Here is a 13,530-nt window from a genome sequence, read left to right on the forward strand (position 1 = left end):
TTTTGGAGATCAGTCCTCTGTCTAATGTGGGGTTAGGGAAGATCTCTTCCCCATTCTGTAAGCTGTCGATTTGTCTTGTTGACCATGTCCTTTGCTTTACAAAAGCTTCTCAATTTTAGGAGGTCCCATTTATAATAAACATACATAATAAAGAAAGAATAGTAAGAACTTCAAAGGAAAAAGGCCAAGTAACATATAAAAGCAAACCTACCAGAATTACATCTGACTTCTCAATGGAAACAGTGAAAGGTCCTGGTCAAGTATTATGTAGACAAATAAGAGACCACAGATGCCAGCCCAGACTAATATATCTTGCAAAACTTTCAATTACCATTGATTGAAAAAAAAAAAAAAAAACAAGATATTCCATTTAAACAATACCCAGCCACAAAACCAGCTTAATACAAAGTACTGGAAGGAGAATTTCAACCCAAAAAGTTAGCTACATCTACCAAAAATACAAACAATAGATGATCTCACAGCAGCAAATCTGAAAGAAGGGAAAAACACATACGGTAACATCACCAACAACAAAAACTAAAATAACAGGAACTAGCAATCCCTGTTCATTAATATGCCCTAATATAAACATACTCAATTCACCTATAATAAGACACAGGCTAACAGATTAGATATCCATCTTTCTACTGCATACAAGAAACACACGTCAACCCCAAAGACAAACATCACCTCAGAGTTAAGGTTGGAAAAAATTATCCAATCAAATAGACTTAAGAAACAAGCTGATGTAATTATCCTAATATCTGACAAAATCAACGTCAAACTAAAATCAATTAAAAGAGACAAAGAAGAGCATTTTATATTAGTCACAGTAAAAATCCACCAAGAGGTAATCTCAACACTGAACATCTATGCTCCCAGTACAAGGGCACTCTCATATGTAACAGAAACATTTCTAAAGCTAAAATCATACATTGATACTTTTTAATTTTCATTTTCAACAGATTTTATAAGTTTTCCTGAAGTTCACACCTACGGATCTCAGTGTATTTGCAGTGCTTGTAAATCGTATTATTGCATATATAGTTTTGTTCCTGATGTCTGATCTTAGTGAATGCTAATATGGTTGATTCTTGTGTATTGATTTTCCACAACACAGTGTTACAAAGGTTTTAACATTTACTCCTCTGGATTTTTACAGTCTTATATTATTGAAGATATAGTGCAATGGAGAGCCCTTGTCTAGTTTAATCTGGGTTCAATTCCTCACACTACCAAAAAGAAAAGAACAGATGTATACATCCTTTCTTCTGTGGTATTGTTCCCAGTTTACATCTTCCTCTCTCTTTTCATCTGAGGTCCATGAATATCTTAAGTCTATTATTATATAACAACCTGCTTTTGTCCATAAAAATACATATTAAACATTGCTGCTTTTTTTGCCAGTGATTACCAAAACTTTTCAACATACCACAACCAGTTAAAAAACTAGTGCTCAACCCCAAATGATACATGCCTAATGAATGTCTGTGCAAGAATCTCAGGAAAGATCATACAAGAGAGGTAGAAAAGATAGAGACATAGGACTTGGATACCTGTTGTTAGGTAGTATCTTCTGGGGAAACCAGGGAAAATGCACCCATGAAATCTCTGTAATATAGTTACCTAAACAAGACCTACATAACAACATTGGTTGTCATGTCAACTTGAACAGAGAATAGTCTACCTTACCCCTCCCCTACTTAAAGACCTGGAGATGGTTGATGGGTTCTGAGAGAGGGAGAACTATTTTCCTTCAGAAATGAGTTTCTACATAGGATGTCCAGTCCCAGGTGGTCAGGCCTGAATACATGTACACAGGAGCAAGGCCAAAATAGACTCAGAAGGTTGTATATACAAATATATAGAAGGAGGAGTGGGAATGGTGTAGATAAAGTGCTTATGTGTACAGCACTCAAAAAATCATTTTTTAAAAAAGAAAAACCTACATTCTCAGACATAGAATTCTTGTTGAATAGATACTGAACATTCCTATTCATTCCTGTATGTTTGTTCAGTCAGATATTATCCACATGTGTATTATTTTAACTTAACATTTTGCCTTCTGAAATTTCTTTAGTAATTTTTAAAACCTTTTATTCCCACATTGCTCACAAACAGAACTTAGCCTTGCTGTTTATCTTCCATTGGAATTTTCTTAATATTTTATATTGGGGGATAATTTATGCATAGTTGATAAAGGAAAAGTGAGCGCATAGCATAACAAGTCTGGATAGGTGTATAACTTCCCAAGTTTGCTTTATACCTGTCAAAATATCAAACACTTTCCCACCTGCATAAAATTTCCTAAATACCAGGCTTTATATAATCTACTATTTTTCCTCAAACTAAAATTGCATTCTGTCTTTTATTTCTATATTGATGTAAGTATCTATTTTATTCTAGCTATCAGATTGCTCTATTATTTTCAATACTTTTGATACCAATTAATAATTGCAATTTTGGATGTCTCCCCATTATATTTTTTCTTGTGTGATGCATTCTTAGAAGATTTGAGGTTGACTGTGGGAGACTTTTGTGCTCATGATGTAGATAAATTTCAGTACAAAAAGTCTAAATTCATATATGTTAAATCTCAAATGTTTTTATAGGATTTTATCACTCTCCATAGTGATATTACTGGACCAGAACTAAGAAGTGTAAATTTGGTCTTTATACGTAGGCAGGTTAAAGTTGATAGGTAATATTTTATGTATTATTGCTTATTGATGATATAACAAATGACCACTAACTTTAGATCTTAAACACCAAGAATGTTATATTATTATTATTTCTAATTTTACTATTTTAAAGGCAAGGGATCTAAAATAAATTTGCAGGTATTCATTTCCTCTAGACACTGGTTCTCAGAAGTTGACCACCTTTTAATAACAATGAGTATTTCTTTTATTGGATGTTCTTCTGCTACACTAAAGCCAGTAGTATGGCTTGCCTCTTTGCCCTTTTCCTCTCTTCTCTTTCCTTTTCTTTTTCTCCCATTGTTGAATTTCCTTCTTTAATCTCCTCAACAATCTTTGTGAATACCTTAGACCCATTCATACATCTAAAATAACATCAATGTGTTGAAAACTTTACACAGACCACATTCACAAAGAACTTTTCACCATTTATGGTTATATAATAATAACTTTGGAAAAGGTGTCTTGAACATTGAATTGAGTAAACCTATCAGGTCTCATCTATGAATTTTAGACATAGCACAGTTTAATACTTAGGTATGAAAATGAAGTTTTCTGTTGTCCAATCTCTTAGATGATAGAGGGCTTGATGTTTTATGTACTGTCTTTCATGTAATGAACACTTTTTTTTTTAGTGTTCAGCAGTGATTTCCTCCACAACTCCAGAAACTGAATTTATATGACATTAAACAAGAAACACTGCATCCCAGGCAGCCACCCAAGCTCATGTCAACCTGCACTCTACCATCAGCATAATTTTCTTCTTATACTCTCGCAGTTGGTTTCCATTCAAAATCAGCACGTTTGCACATGTGCATGAATATGATTTTGATATAGTTCTTTGTTTCTTTGAATTAGTATGTTGGTGACTATGAAACAATAAAACTGGCCAGTCATTTTCCTGGAAGTTTGCCTTCATGTTGCATATGACAATTAGGCTTCCTAACTAATTGCATTAACTTATCTGAGCACAGATGGCTAGTGAATTGTTGGAGTAGGCTTAACATACCGTACCCTAACCCTGGGTAACCACTCTTTTACAAATCTTAGCTCTCTAAACAACTATTGGGCATAACTTCCGAGATAGTCGATATTGCACAAAAATGTCACTATGCATCTATCTACCATCAGCAGGTCTTGATGTTATTACGAAATAGAGGCAGAAACAGGTAATTACAGTGTAGTTTATCTAAGCATCTTGGGAATTCAAAGGCTAAATCAGTGAGCTAATCTGCAATAGTAGAGGCAGTTGCGAGGGAGGAAATAGAATGGGTTTGAAATTGCCTCATCTTAAAGTAGCCTTATTGGATTCATGAATGGATTATATATAGGAAGGCACATGGCTACTCACTGTGTAACTCACTCTACTTTTCCATGTGTTTGAAATATTTTAAACAAACATTGGGGAACATGATTGAGAATAGATTCCAACAAGTATTTTTTTTTTATTTTTTTATTCATTCACAGGTGAAATATCCTACAACAAAACACAATGGTTTAAAGAGCAAAAAATGGTACACATAAAAATGCTGGCAATGAACTTTTTGGCTTCTTCATATAAAGTGCCTTCTGCAAAGGCTCTAGAAATTAGAAAGTGACTCTGATTTGATAAGGGGTGTTTTAAGAATTAATAGCTACATAGAGAGATGTCTAATTATTGAATCTAAAGCACTGAAGGAAAGACAACGCTCATGGTTTATCCTATGCATTGTCCCCTTTCTTTCAAGAACTAGTAACACTTGTGTCTTTTTCTCATCCTTTCTGGTTCACATTATTTTTTTACAAATAACTTCATAAAAATGTTGGCCTCTGAGTCTGAGAATAAGACAGGAATGCTCATTGCCACCACTGTCATATTTTCTAAGAGTGAACAATGACTGCTTGTGAGCCTTTCAAAGAAAAACTTCAGAGATGATTAATTATGTTTAATATTGAGGCAGATTAAGAATACTCAGTTTTTTGTTAGCATCATAATAAAATAATTTTTGTGGTGGCACATACCTTTAATTCTAGCACTTGGGAGGCAGGGGCATACCTTTTTCTGTGAGTTCAAAGAAAGATTGATCTACATGATAATGTCCAGACCAGCCCAGGCTACAGTAAACTCTGTCTCTATAAAAAATTAATTTAGTAAAGCTATGTCAATATGCAGTATAACTATTCTATAAAAGAGTATTAAAATATACTTATGTGCTTTAAAATATTCTTTATTCCCATCAGTTTAGTGATTACTTACAAAAGTAAATTCAAACTGCACATATGTAAGAAGAATATCTAGAAATCATATTTAATATCACCAACAGTAGGACAAATATATAGTGCCCACCTCTTACCTCAATGGACTATAGACAACACACCATTTATACATAGTTCAATTGGCCAAATTCTTGAATAATCATTCATGCATAATGCAATTGACATTTATTGTTAATTATGAGGATTAAATAAAAAGTGGGTGTAATTCTATAAAAATAATTGATTGGCATTCTTTATAATCATTAGTTTCATAAGGAAAACAAAAGTAGTGGGACTGTCCTCTATAATAGGAATGTAAGACCATGAAAGAACCACTCTATGGTCCTTAATTGGATCGTAGATCAGAGAAACAAACAAAAAAAAAATGCATCCAGCCAGAAAATGCAGTCAGTACTGGTTCAGTTTGAAACATATGAGTGTGACCTGTATAGTAGAGTATAGTGTATGCCAGTATTCAGTTTCTTGGCTTTGATAATTGGGTCATAGTTTTATGGATGAATATTGCTTCTTTGAAGAAAAGTATTTGGTATATCTTTGGAAACCCTGTGTAAAATTTAATGATATCTACTGAATACTCTGAAATGATTTTGAAAAAAAAATGCATGCTATAGTAAAGGGGGAATGGTGAGAGATATAATGAAAGGAAAATAAATATTAAAGTTGGTAATATTTTATATCTTTAGATCAACATTGCCTAAGAATGCTAAGATTAATATGTTTGCTTAATTTCTTTCAGGGTGTTTTGAATTTGCAAATTATTTTAAAGTCGAAAAAACCTAGGTAAACATATCATTTAGCACAAGATTGATTGTATATTTTAAAATGATAGGAAATTATTTAGCTCTACCATGTCAGGTATGTGAATTTCACATTCCTGGAATAAAAGAGGATTCTGTGGTTGACACTTGCCTGCCATTTCAGTATAGCATGCAGATAAAAGATGAGAGAAAGGTAGAAATGCAGGCAGAAGTTTCGCAGGAATATATTTGAGACTTTCTACTTGGAGAGACCTGACATCTGGTTTAATGTGTAATTTACCGTGTGTTCTAAATTCAAGCCTTTTCTTTTCTTTTTGGAAATGAAATGAAGGAAACAAAAACATTAATCCATTTCACAAAGCAAGTAGAAAAAGAAAAGTGTGTATCTTATTCTTATTTCTGCACACTGTGTGTGCAGCAATAGGTTAAACCATTCTAATCACCACTCTTTCTGCTCTAACCCTGCAGTGACCATAAACACAGAACACTGTGAATTCAGCTCTGTTCTTGCCAATCTTCATCATGGGGCATCTGCTTTGTCATCTTATTCTGTCTCCATCAGTCTAATGGCAGACAGTTTCCCTTAAAAACAACAGTTAGCTATGACTCCTCTCATATAAAAGACCGAACAAGGCTTTTTTTGTAGTTATAGAAGGGTTGCCGAGGAGCAAAATGAAAACCCCTGCCATGTACCTAACACCTAAGCTCTCTGGAGCTGACCAAAGATCTCAGGCACAGATCGGAGGCACCACATTAGGGAAACAGCTGATTATAAATAATAAAGACTTCAGTGGATGATGAGAAATGCAGTAATCCTTTTCTGAGCCAGACAGGATGATGGAAGTGATACCGCAGCAGTGCATAAAGTCTGTAAGGGAAGCAGATGCTGAGAGGTACATTTCATACCTTGATAATTTAAATCAGCAATGAATTCAGTAGGCGCTCAATAAATATTTGTTGACTCAGTAAACAAAGGGATTGGAAAACTGATTTTCTAACAAAAATTAGTGAAACACGGTGTGCTTACACCACATATCAACTCTGTCTTCAAATTGTAGCTATTTTAGCAGATGAGAACTCTGAGAAGAGAGCTTAGAAAATGATGCTCATCTATTTAGAGATAAGGGCAGAGACAGAAAGAACATACATAAATGGAATTCAATTTGCCTATGAGTCGTGTCTGGTGGTAGGAGGTGGGAAGAAGAGGGCAATAGAAACTGGTGTGACATTAAGATATGTTTTTTAATGTTAATCATCTCTCTCCTTGAAACCTATTTGCCCTACAATGTAACAGCAATGCCCATATCAAACTCGCAGTGATAGGAATGAGCTACCTCTTTTGGAACTGTTAACCATTAAGGTCCCATTGACTCCCAAACATTATAGGTCATTGCCAGTGTTCTTGCTTGCCCTCCTAACTTTGATATTAAATGACACCATACTCAAGTTGTAGAATATGAAAGTTTTAGTGAGTAGATACCAATAAGCACCATACTTACTGTCTAGTATTCATGATGCCCAAAGATACACTGTACATCAATGAAGAAAAAAAAAAAAAAAGAAATCATGTATCTTACCCAGATGTGAACCCTGCAAGCTACAATAATGTCTGGCCAGGCAAGGTAAGTCCACTAGTAAAACAGTGGCACAAATGTTGTAGGAATAACCAACCAGTTTCTAATCAGACTTAGGGCCCACTCGCATTCCATAAAAGGCATTGATGTCAGGGTAAAACACATATGGCTATACAGGTCATAGACCCTAGGGCAGAACCTAAAACTCTTATTCAGCTAAAAAAGCATGATATTAAAATAATTCCTAATGACACATCCTAATGACTTCAGACTAACTTTTACATCTTTCAGATATCATCAGAGATCCACAACTGGTCAAAATGCAAGGAATAAGAGACTGCAGAATGATCAGCCAAAAATTGGAACCCCTCTTTTAGCATGGCTCAGGGATCATTGAAGAAAATAGACCAGGTATATTATAAAAGCCAGAGGCAGTGGATAACTACAAGGAAAATGTGTTTTGTGACATAGCAGGGCTGTGTCACATATGAAATAATACTGGCTACAACAGCATGCATTAAGATGTCTTTAAGTTCAAGCAAAACAAAATCCCAGTATGAAGGATGCAAGTGGGCATGAGTCTCACCCCTAGGTGAGAAACTGTTGGGAAAGAGAGAATCAGTTTTCTTTATGATTGTAACCTCTGGAAGGTTATCTATAATCTAGTAGGTGATCATACATCCAAGAGTATATGGGAGGCACAAGTTGGACTCAATTGGTTTAAAAAAAATGAGACTACAAACTTCAGGTGGATAGGGAAGTGAGCATGAATCTAGAAGGATATGAAAGAGGGAGTGAATATGAACTATTACCCATAAATACTGAGGAATATAGCACCTGTAAAGTTCTAGGCTAGTTTAGAGTTATTTTGACATTTTTACATGTATTTTTTTCTACAGAGAATTTTAATTTTCTGAACCTGTTTCCTTTGGGATACTGTTGCAGAAATCTGATGAGCTTTTAGAATTGAACATGACCAGAGACTTCCTTATGTAGACCCATACTTTTAACCCATGTCTTGTTTATATTTTTAGTGGTCTCATTACTGCTGTTTAGAAAAAGAAAGTTTAGTTACTGCTGCATAGATTGTCATTCCAGTGGGTGTCATGGGCAGCAATTTTTGAATGATCCCCTTCTTTTGAAATTCTGTTCCCAGCTGGAGAAATGTCACATTTGTCTCATCTTTTGACTATGACTTTTAGTGAGAGAAATGAAGAAGAGAAAAATACATCCCTTTTATTCAAGATGCAATGAGCAATTGTATGCACATCTGGTGACTTCTGCTGAAGACTCCAAAGCATTTAAAAATATTGATTAAGTCTCAACCTGTTGGGAAATTGTTGCCATAGCTTTCTTTTTGTCCCTAGAATTGCTGAAGCTCAGAGCTTTATTTAACATGCTGAATCTTGTATTATGGCCAGAAAAAGACCTCAGGAGCCCCGTTCCCCAGGTTCATATTAGCCTTGACAAATGTTAAAATTGCAGGCTCTTCAAGAAAAGCAGCATTATGCAATTTCAGTGCAAAGATGTGCACACGCAGAAACACACACACACACACACACACACATCCATGTATATATTTTGAAATAGATTCTGCAGTGATATATTGCTTTACTTCTGCAAAAGTAATTATTTTTAGTTACTGTTTCAATTTTTCCATGTCCCTCACTGATATATTTATTTTGACATTAGTCTGTTTAACCTGAAACCTAAGAGTGTTCTTGGTTTAGGCTTTTATTCTAAACCACTTCGTACTTTAAGTGGTATGTCTCAAGGGAGAGATGTATAAAGAATTCATGGTAGTTGGAAATTTTCTGTTAGATTATCACCTGCCATTAAAAACAAGTGCAAAGCATGGGATGCTGCAGTGAATGTATCACATACCATAATCAAAGATGAATCAAAGTAATTACCAGCCAAGCTGAGAGTGAATGGAACCCAAAACCAATTAAGCTATTTATTTCGACTGTACCACTGAACAAACACTTTAGTGTTTTAATTTGCTCCTCTTTTCATCTGCTCCAGGAATATGTTTGCTAATATGAACAGGGAAGCACAATTGCTATTTAATTAACCTATTTTGTCAGCACCTCACATGAGCTGCGCAAGTAGATGTGCGGAAGTCTCAACAATGATGATCCTGATAAAAATAACAAATGTGAAATTTGTACCAGTCATTTTTACAATATTTGCCAAATTGCAACAGCCAAAGAATAAACAAAGGAGGTTGACTTGCAGAAATTGACTTTGAAATACTTGCAAATACATGTTGAACCAATATGAAGTAATTAAGTTTAGGAAAATATTAGCAGAGTTTAATTGCGGCCTCGTTGTTCCTGACACAGTGCTCTGTTACTACGAGCCAACATCAGGCTCTCAGGGCTAGAGTTGATAAGGATGCTGGAGTGTCTTGGAGCACACATCTTTTGTTAGCCAGGAATCAGATAGGAGTGTTGGCCCTCCACCTTTTAACAGTTATCATGGTGTGTTGTTGCATATGTCACTTGTCTGTGATCGACCTCAAAGCCCTAAGGCAGATTTGTTTGAGGTGAATTTGAGTGTGAGTATTTCCCATGGGAGATGAACTAGTACTGAAGACAGCCGCCGTTCTACTGTTAATTACTACTAGAAGTGACTCTGGAACAATCCAAGTGAAATCGCAAGTCTCTGGTGTAACTCAGTGGTAGGGCTTCTGACCTGGATCTGATCCTCAAGACCAGGAGAAAAAGAACAAAAGCCTCTTAATGTTATACATAGCCGGACTCTGCCTACAAAGCACAGAGTTCTAGTCATGAACACAATGAAGGGAAACTGAGTTTTCACCTGGATATTTTGTTCTTGAGCAGACATTGTTAGGTATAGCCATTTTCCTCACAGCCTGACTTTTGTTTGTGTTTTCACACAATCGACAGGCTTTCGGTGTTTTAAGTCCTCTACAGTGTAGTTTAGCAGACACTGGTCCCTGGACCCCTGTAGGAATAGAGGTCATCACTCTCAAATTTGGGGCAATCAGAACTTCATTTTGGTAGCCTAGACTAGCACTGAACTGATGCTAATCCTCCTGCTTCAGCCTCCAAAGTGTTGTGCCACCACCTTTCACTGAGAGACTCACTTTCCAGTTCTTAGAACACTGTTAGAACGCTGTATCTGGAAGTCCTCAGAGGCCTGGACCAATGTTTTTTCCATGTAGGGAGATGTGCTCTGTGTATGTGTCATTCTGAAAGGATGAACACATTTGATCTGAAATCCAGCTTGATTTCCTGCTAGGGTTCATTGTGAGAGGAACTGGGCCATAAGGAAACCAAAGCGCAGAAAGGAAGTGACTCATTGTAGATCACCTGTGTCTTCCCAGGAAAATGAAAACCATAATTCAAATGTGTGCCTTTCTAAATGTTTTCCCTTCTCTCAGGAGCTCTTTAACTACAGGTATTTTGCATGTGGTGGGACGTGAATCATGCAAGCACATTAGTCTTTTAAGAAGTGACACTTATTTTTAAAAAGAATGCCTATATCCCAAAAACAAAGTTTGGTCAAATTCAGATAAATGGCCTCAAGAGCTGGAAAGTAGTCTACACAGACATTATCAAGAGCGGCAGGAAAGCAGCCCACAAACCACAATCCCAGAGAACCTAGACAACAGTGAGGACCCTAAGAGAGACATACATAGATAGAAAAATACAAGATCTCCTGAGTAAATTGGGAGCATGGGCCTCTTGGGAGAGGACTGAAAGGGAGGGGAGAAGCAGGGAGGGGAGCAGAGAAAAATGTAGAGCTCAATAAAAATAAATTTAAAAAATGGTGGCAGAATTTTGGTAATCTATAGAATTTTGTCCCATTTAAAATACTCACATCCAGATTCTAAAATCACCCTCTTGCCAAAGCAAGTAGTCCATAAGCTTCTAGCTTGGAACCCCTGGGTTTGTTTTATCATGCAGATGAATTAAAACAGAATCCATTTATTCAAATCCCCCGTTTAGATTCCTTGTGATTGCAAGAAACCTACAGGACTCTCTGTTTGAAAATTCTGCTTTTTAGTCACCAGAGAAGCACATTTTTAGGTTTGGAAAACCAAGCATTGGGAAGGGATTTAAACAAAACTGTCTTCCCATAGACTAAACTTGAAAAGAATACGCACAAATACATTGCATCAAATCTGTAGGGAAAATAATACTGCAGCCTGGGAGAGGCTGGGAAACCGGAACAGACAAACCAAATCATCGTAGGGCAAACCCACCATATGTACCAAACAACCAGTGCAATTATATTGTGCAGTTGAGGAATTACATAAATTGCCCACTGGGAAGGAAGCCTTAATCTCCACCCTCCCCGCAAATCTACAGACAGCTGTGCGCTGTCTCTGTGTCTTTCTGAAAGGTTGAACACATTTGATCTGAGAACCAACTTGATATCCTAATCAGGTTTGATATGAGAGACCGGCTATAGATGTATGCGATTCTCCCGGTGTGCATCTTTGATTCGTGCGCTAATTACGTCGATCCTTTGGGGAGCACAACCACGGAGCTGGGTCCTCCTTGATTAATGCTGGCAGAGAGCCACGCAGCGCGCGCAGCAGAGAGCGGCTCAGCAGCTCCAGTCCCAGCTGAGAATATGGTCCCATTATCTCCCAGCTGCCTAACCAATCCATAAGGGCCTGTTCTGCGTGGATGATCAGTTGTAGTGGAAGCAGGGACTCGCTGCGAGCTGAAATCCCTGATTTGCTGTACCATGTAAGACGAACTGGAACATTTTACTTTACAGTCTGTAAGTACCAGGTTCTCCCCGGAACCCTCTCACTACAGCTCCATGTGAAGGCGACTTTGCAAGCCGCGTTCCATTTTTCTGTTCCTTGCTCTTTTTTGAATGAAGCTGCTGAGACAGTGTTACTTGCTTGGCGCTTGCTGTTTCTGTCAAATCTCTTAGATAATTGATTCATACCAAGCAAATCGCGCTCTTTCCAGAATGCTTTTCTGGAAGTTAAAAGTAATTGACTTCAGTTTTAATTTGGGAGTGGTCAGAGTATTTCTTTTAACTTATTCTTTAACCATGCAAGAAAGATTTAAGTCTAATGTGTATGTGAAAAGATCCTTTTGCAGGCACATCTGTATTGGGGAAGCAAGTTTCTGTATTTCCAGACTTTAAAGTAGTTTGTTTTGCTCTCTCCTCTGCCACTAGGAACTGTACAAGCAGGAAAGTTTCGTGGTGTTTTTTTAACTGTTGTTGATTATTTTGTAAGAGTAGAACGTGTTTAGAAACTTTGCCAAAGAGGCTGTAAAACTTTGAGATATTTATGAATACAGACTATACAGTTTAATTTAGTGCCTTTGAGTAGCTGCTTTCTAAAGTACCGTTTAAAAAGCTGGTGATGTTTTTAAGCAAAAGAATACCATTTTTTAAAAAGAAAAGCATAGGTCCATTTAGTTTATTATTTATTCTTAAATGCAATCTATCAACTTAGTATCTGCAATTCACACAAAATGAATTGATCATAGGATGTTTTTATATTTTAATACATTTAATAGTGCTTGTATGGTTTCTTTCAAATAAGCATTGTCTTGGTGAAATTAAAAATTGTTATCATTGTGGGGAAGGGTTTGTGGACTATGTTTATATATGAGTTTCTGTAACCTATCTAGATAAATAGGTAGATAAGTAGAAAGAAAGAAAGAAAGAAAGAAAGAAGAATGAATAGATAGATCACACTTTCATTGGATTAAAAGCAGAATAGATGAGCAAAGTAAAATTAATTTTAATAAAAGCCACGAACCACTGGCACTCGGGTCAGTGGTGGTATATACTAACATAGGTTTGAAGCCACTAGTAGACAAAACAGAACCATATTTTTCATAGTGAGCCCAAGAATATATAGAATATGATTTTCAGAGTAGAACTACAGCTTGCCAGAACAGAGAGTAAATCTCAAGGCAGAGGAGAAAGCGCCGCTTTTGAAGTGTGAAGAGGTCTCATGGAATAGGTTCTCATCTGATTCAGTTGAGGAGAATGGGAGAGAGAAGACAGATACAATAAATGCTTGTCTGCTCGTGCTAAGGTATTCTCAGTATTCGAGGGTTGGAAGGGAGAAAAACCAACATCCCAGTAACGGGAGTGAATTTTCAGAAAAATGAAAGCACGAAAGAGTAGCCGCAACAGCTCTGAACAGTGGCTATCTCAGGTCTGCCCTGGCTGAGAACTCTGGACTCCGAGGAAGTAACTTCCTTATGAAATAGATGCTGAAATCTGACATCA

At 36.5% G+C, this 13,530-nt stretch overlaps 1 protein-coding gene across 3 annotated transcripts in view; it reads left to right on the plus strand.

The window, feature by feature from the left end:
* LOC126506109 (contactin-4) overlaps nt 1–13,530 on the plus strand; it is a 997,903-nt gene that overhangs the window by 399,605 nt on the left and 584,768 nt on the right. The window contains exon 1 of one of the 3 annotated variants that reach the window (XM_050149412.1): nt 11,910–12,048. The exons of the other annotated variants lie outside the window; for them this stretch is intronic. The gene's annotated coding sequence lies outside the window, so the exon portion shown is untranslated. Of the gene's footprint in view, nt 1–11,909; nt 12,049–13,530 lie in introns of those variants that run through there. 3 annotated transcript variants of the gene reach the window in all.

The sequence above is a fragment of the Alexandromys fortis genome, unplaced genomic scaffold (assembly GCF_014885135.2).
Source record: "Alexandromys fortis isolate MF-2015 unplaced genomic scaffold, M_Fortis_MF-2015_v1.1 scaffold_48, whole genome shotgun sequence".
NCBI classification, from domain to species: Eukaryota; Metazoa; Chordata; class Mammalia; order Rodentia; family Cricetidae; genus Alexandromys; species Alexandromys fortis.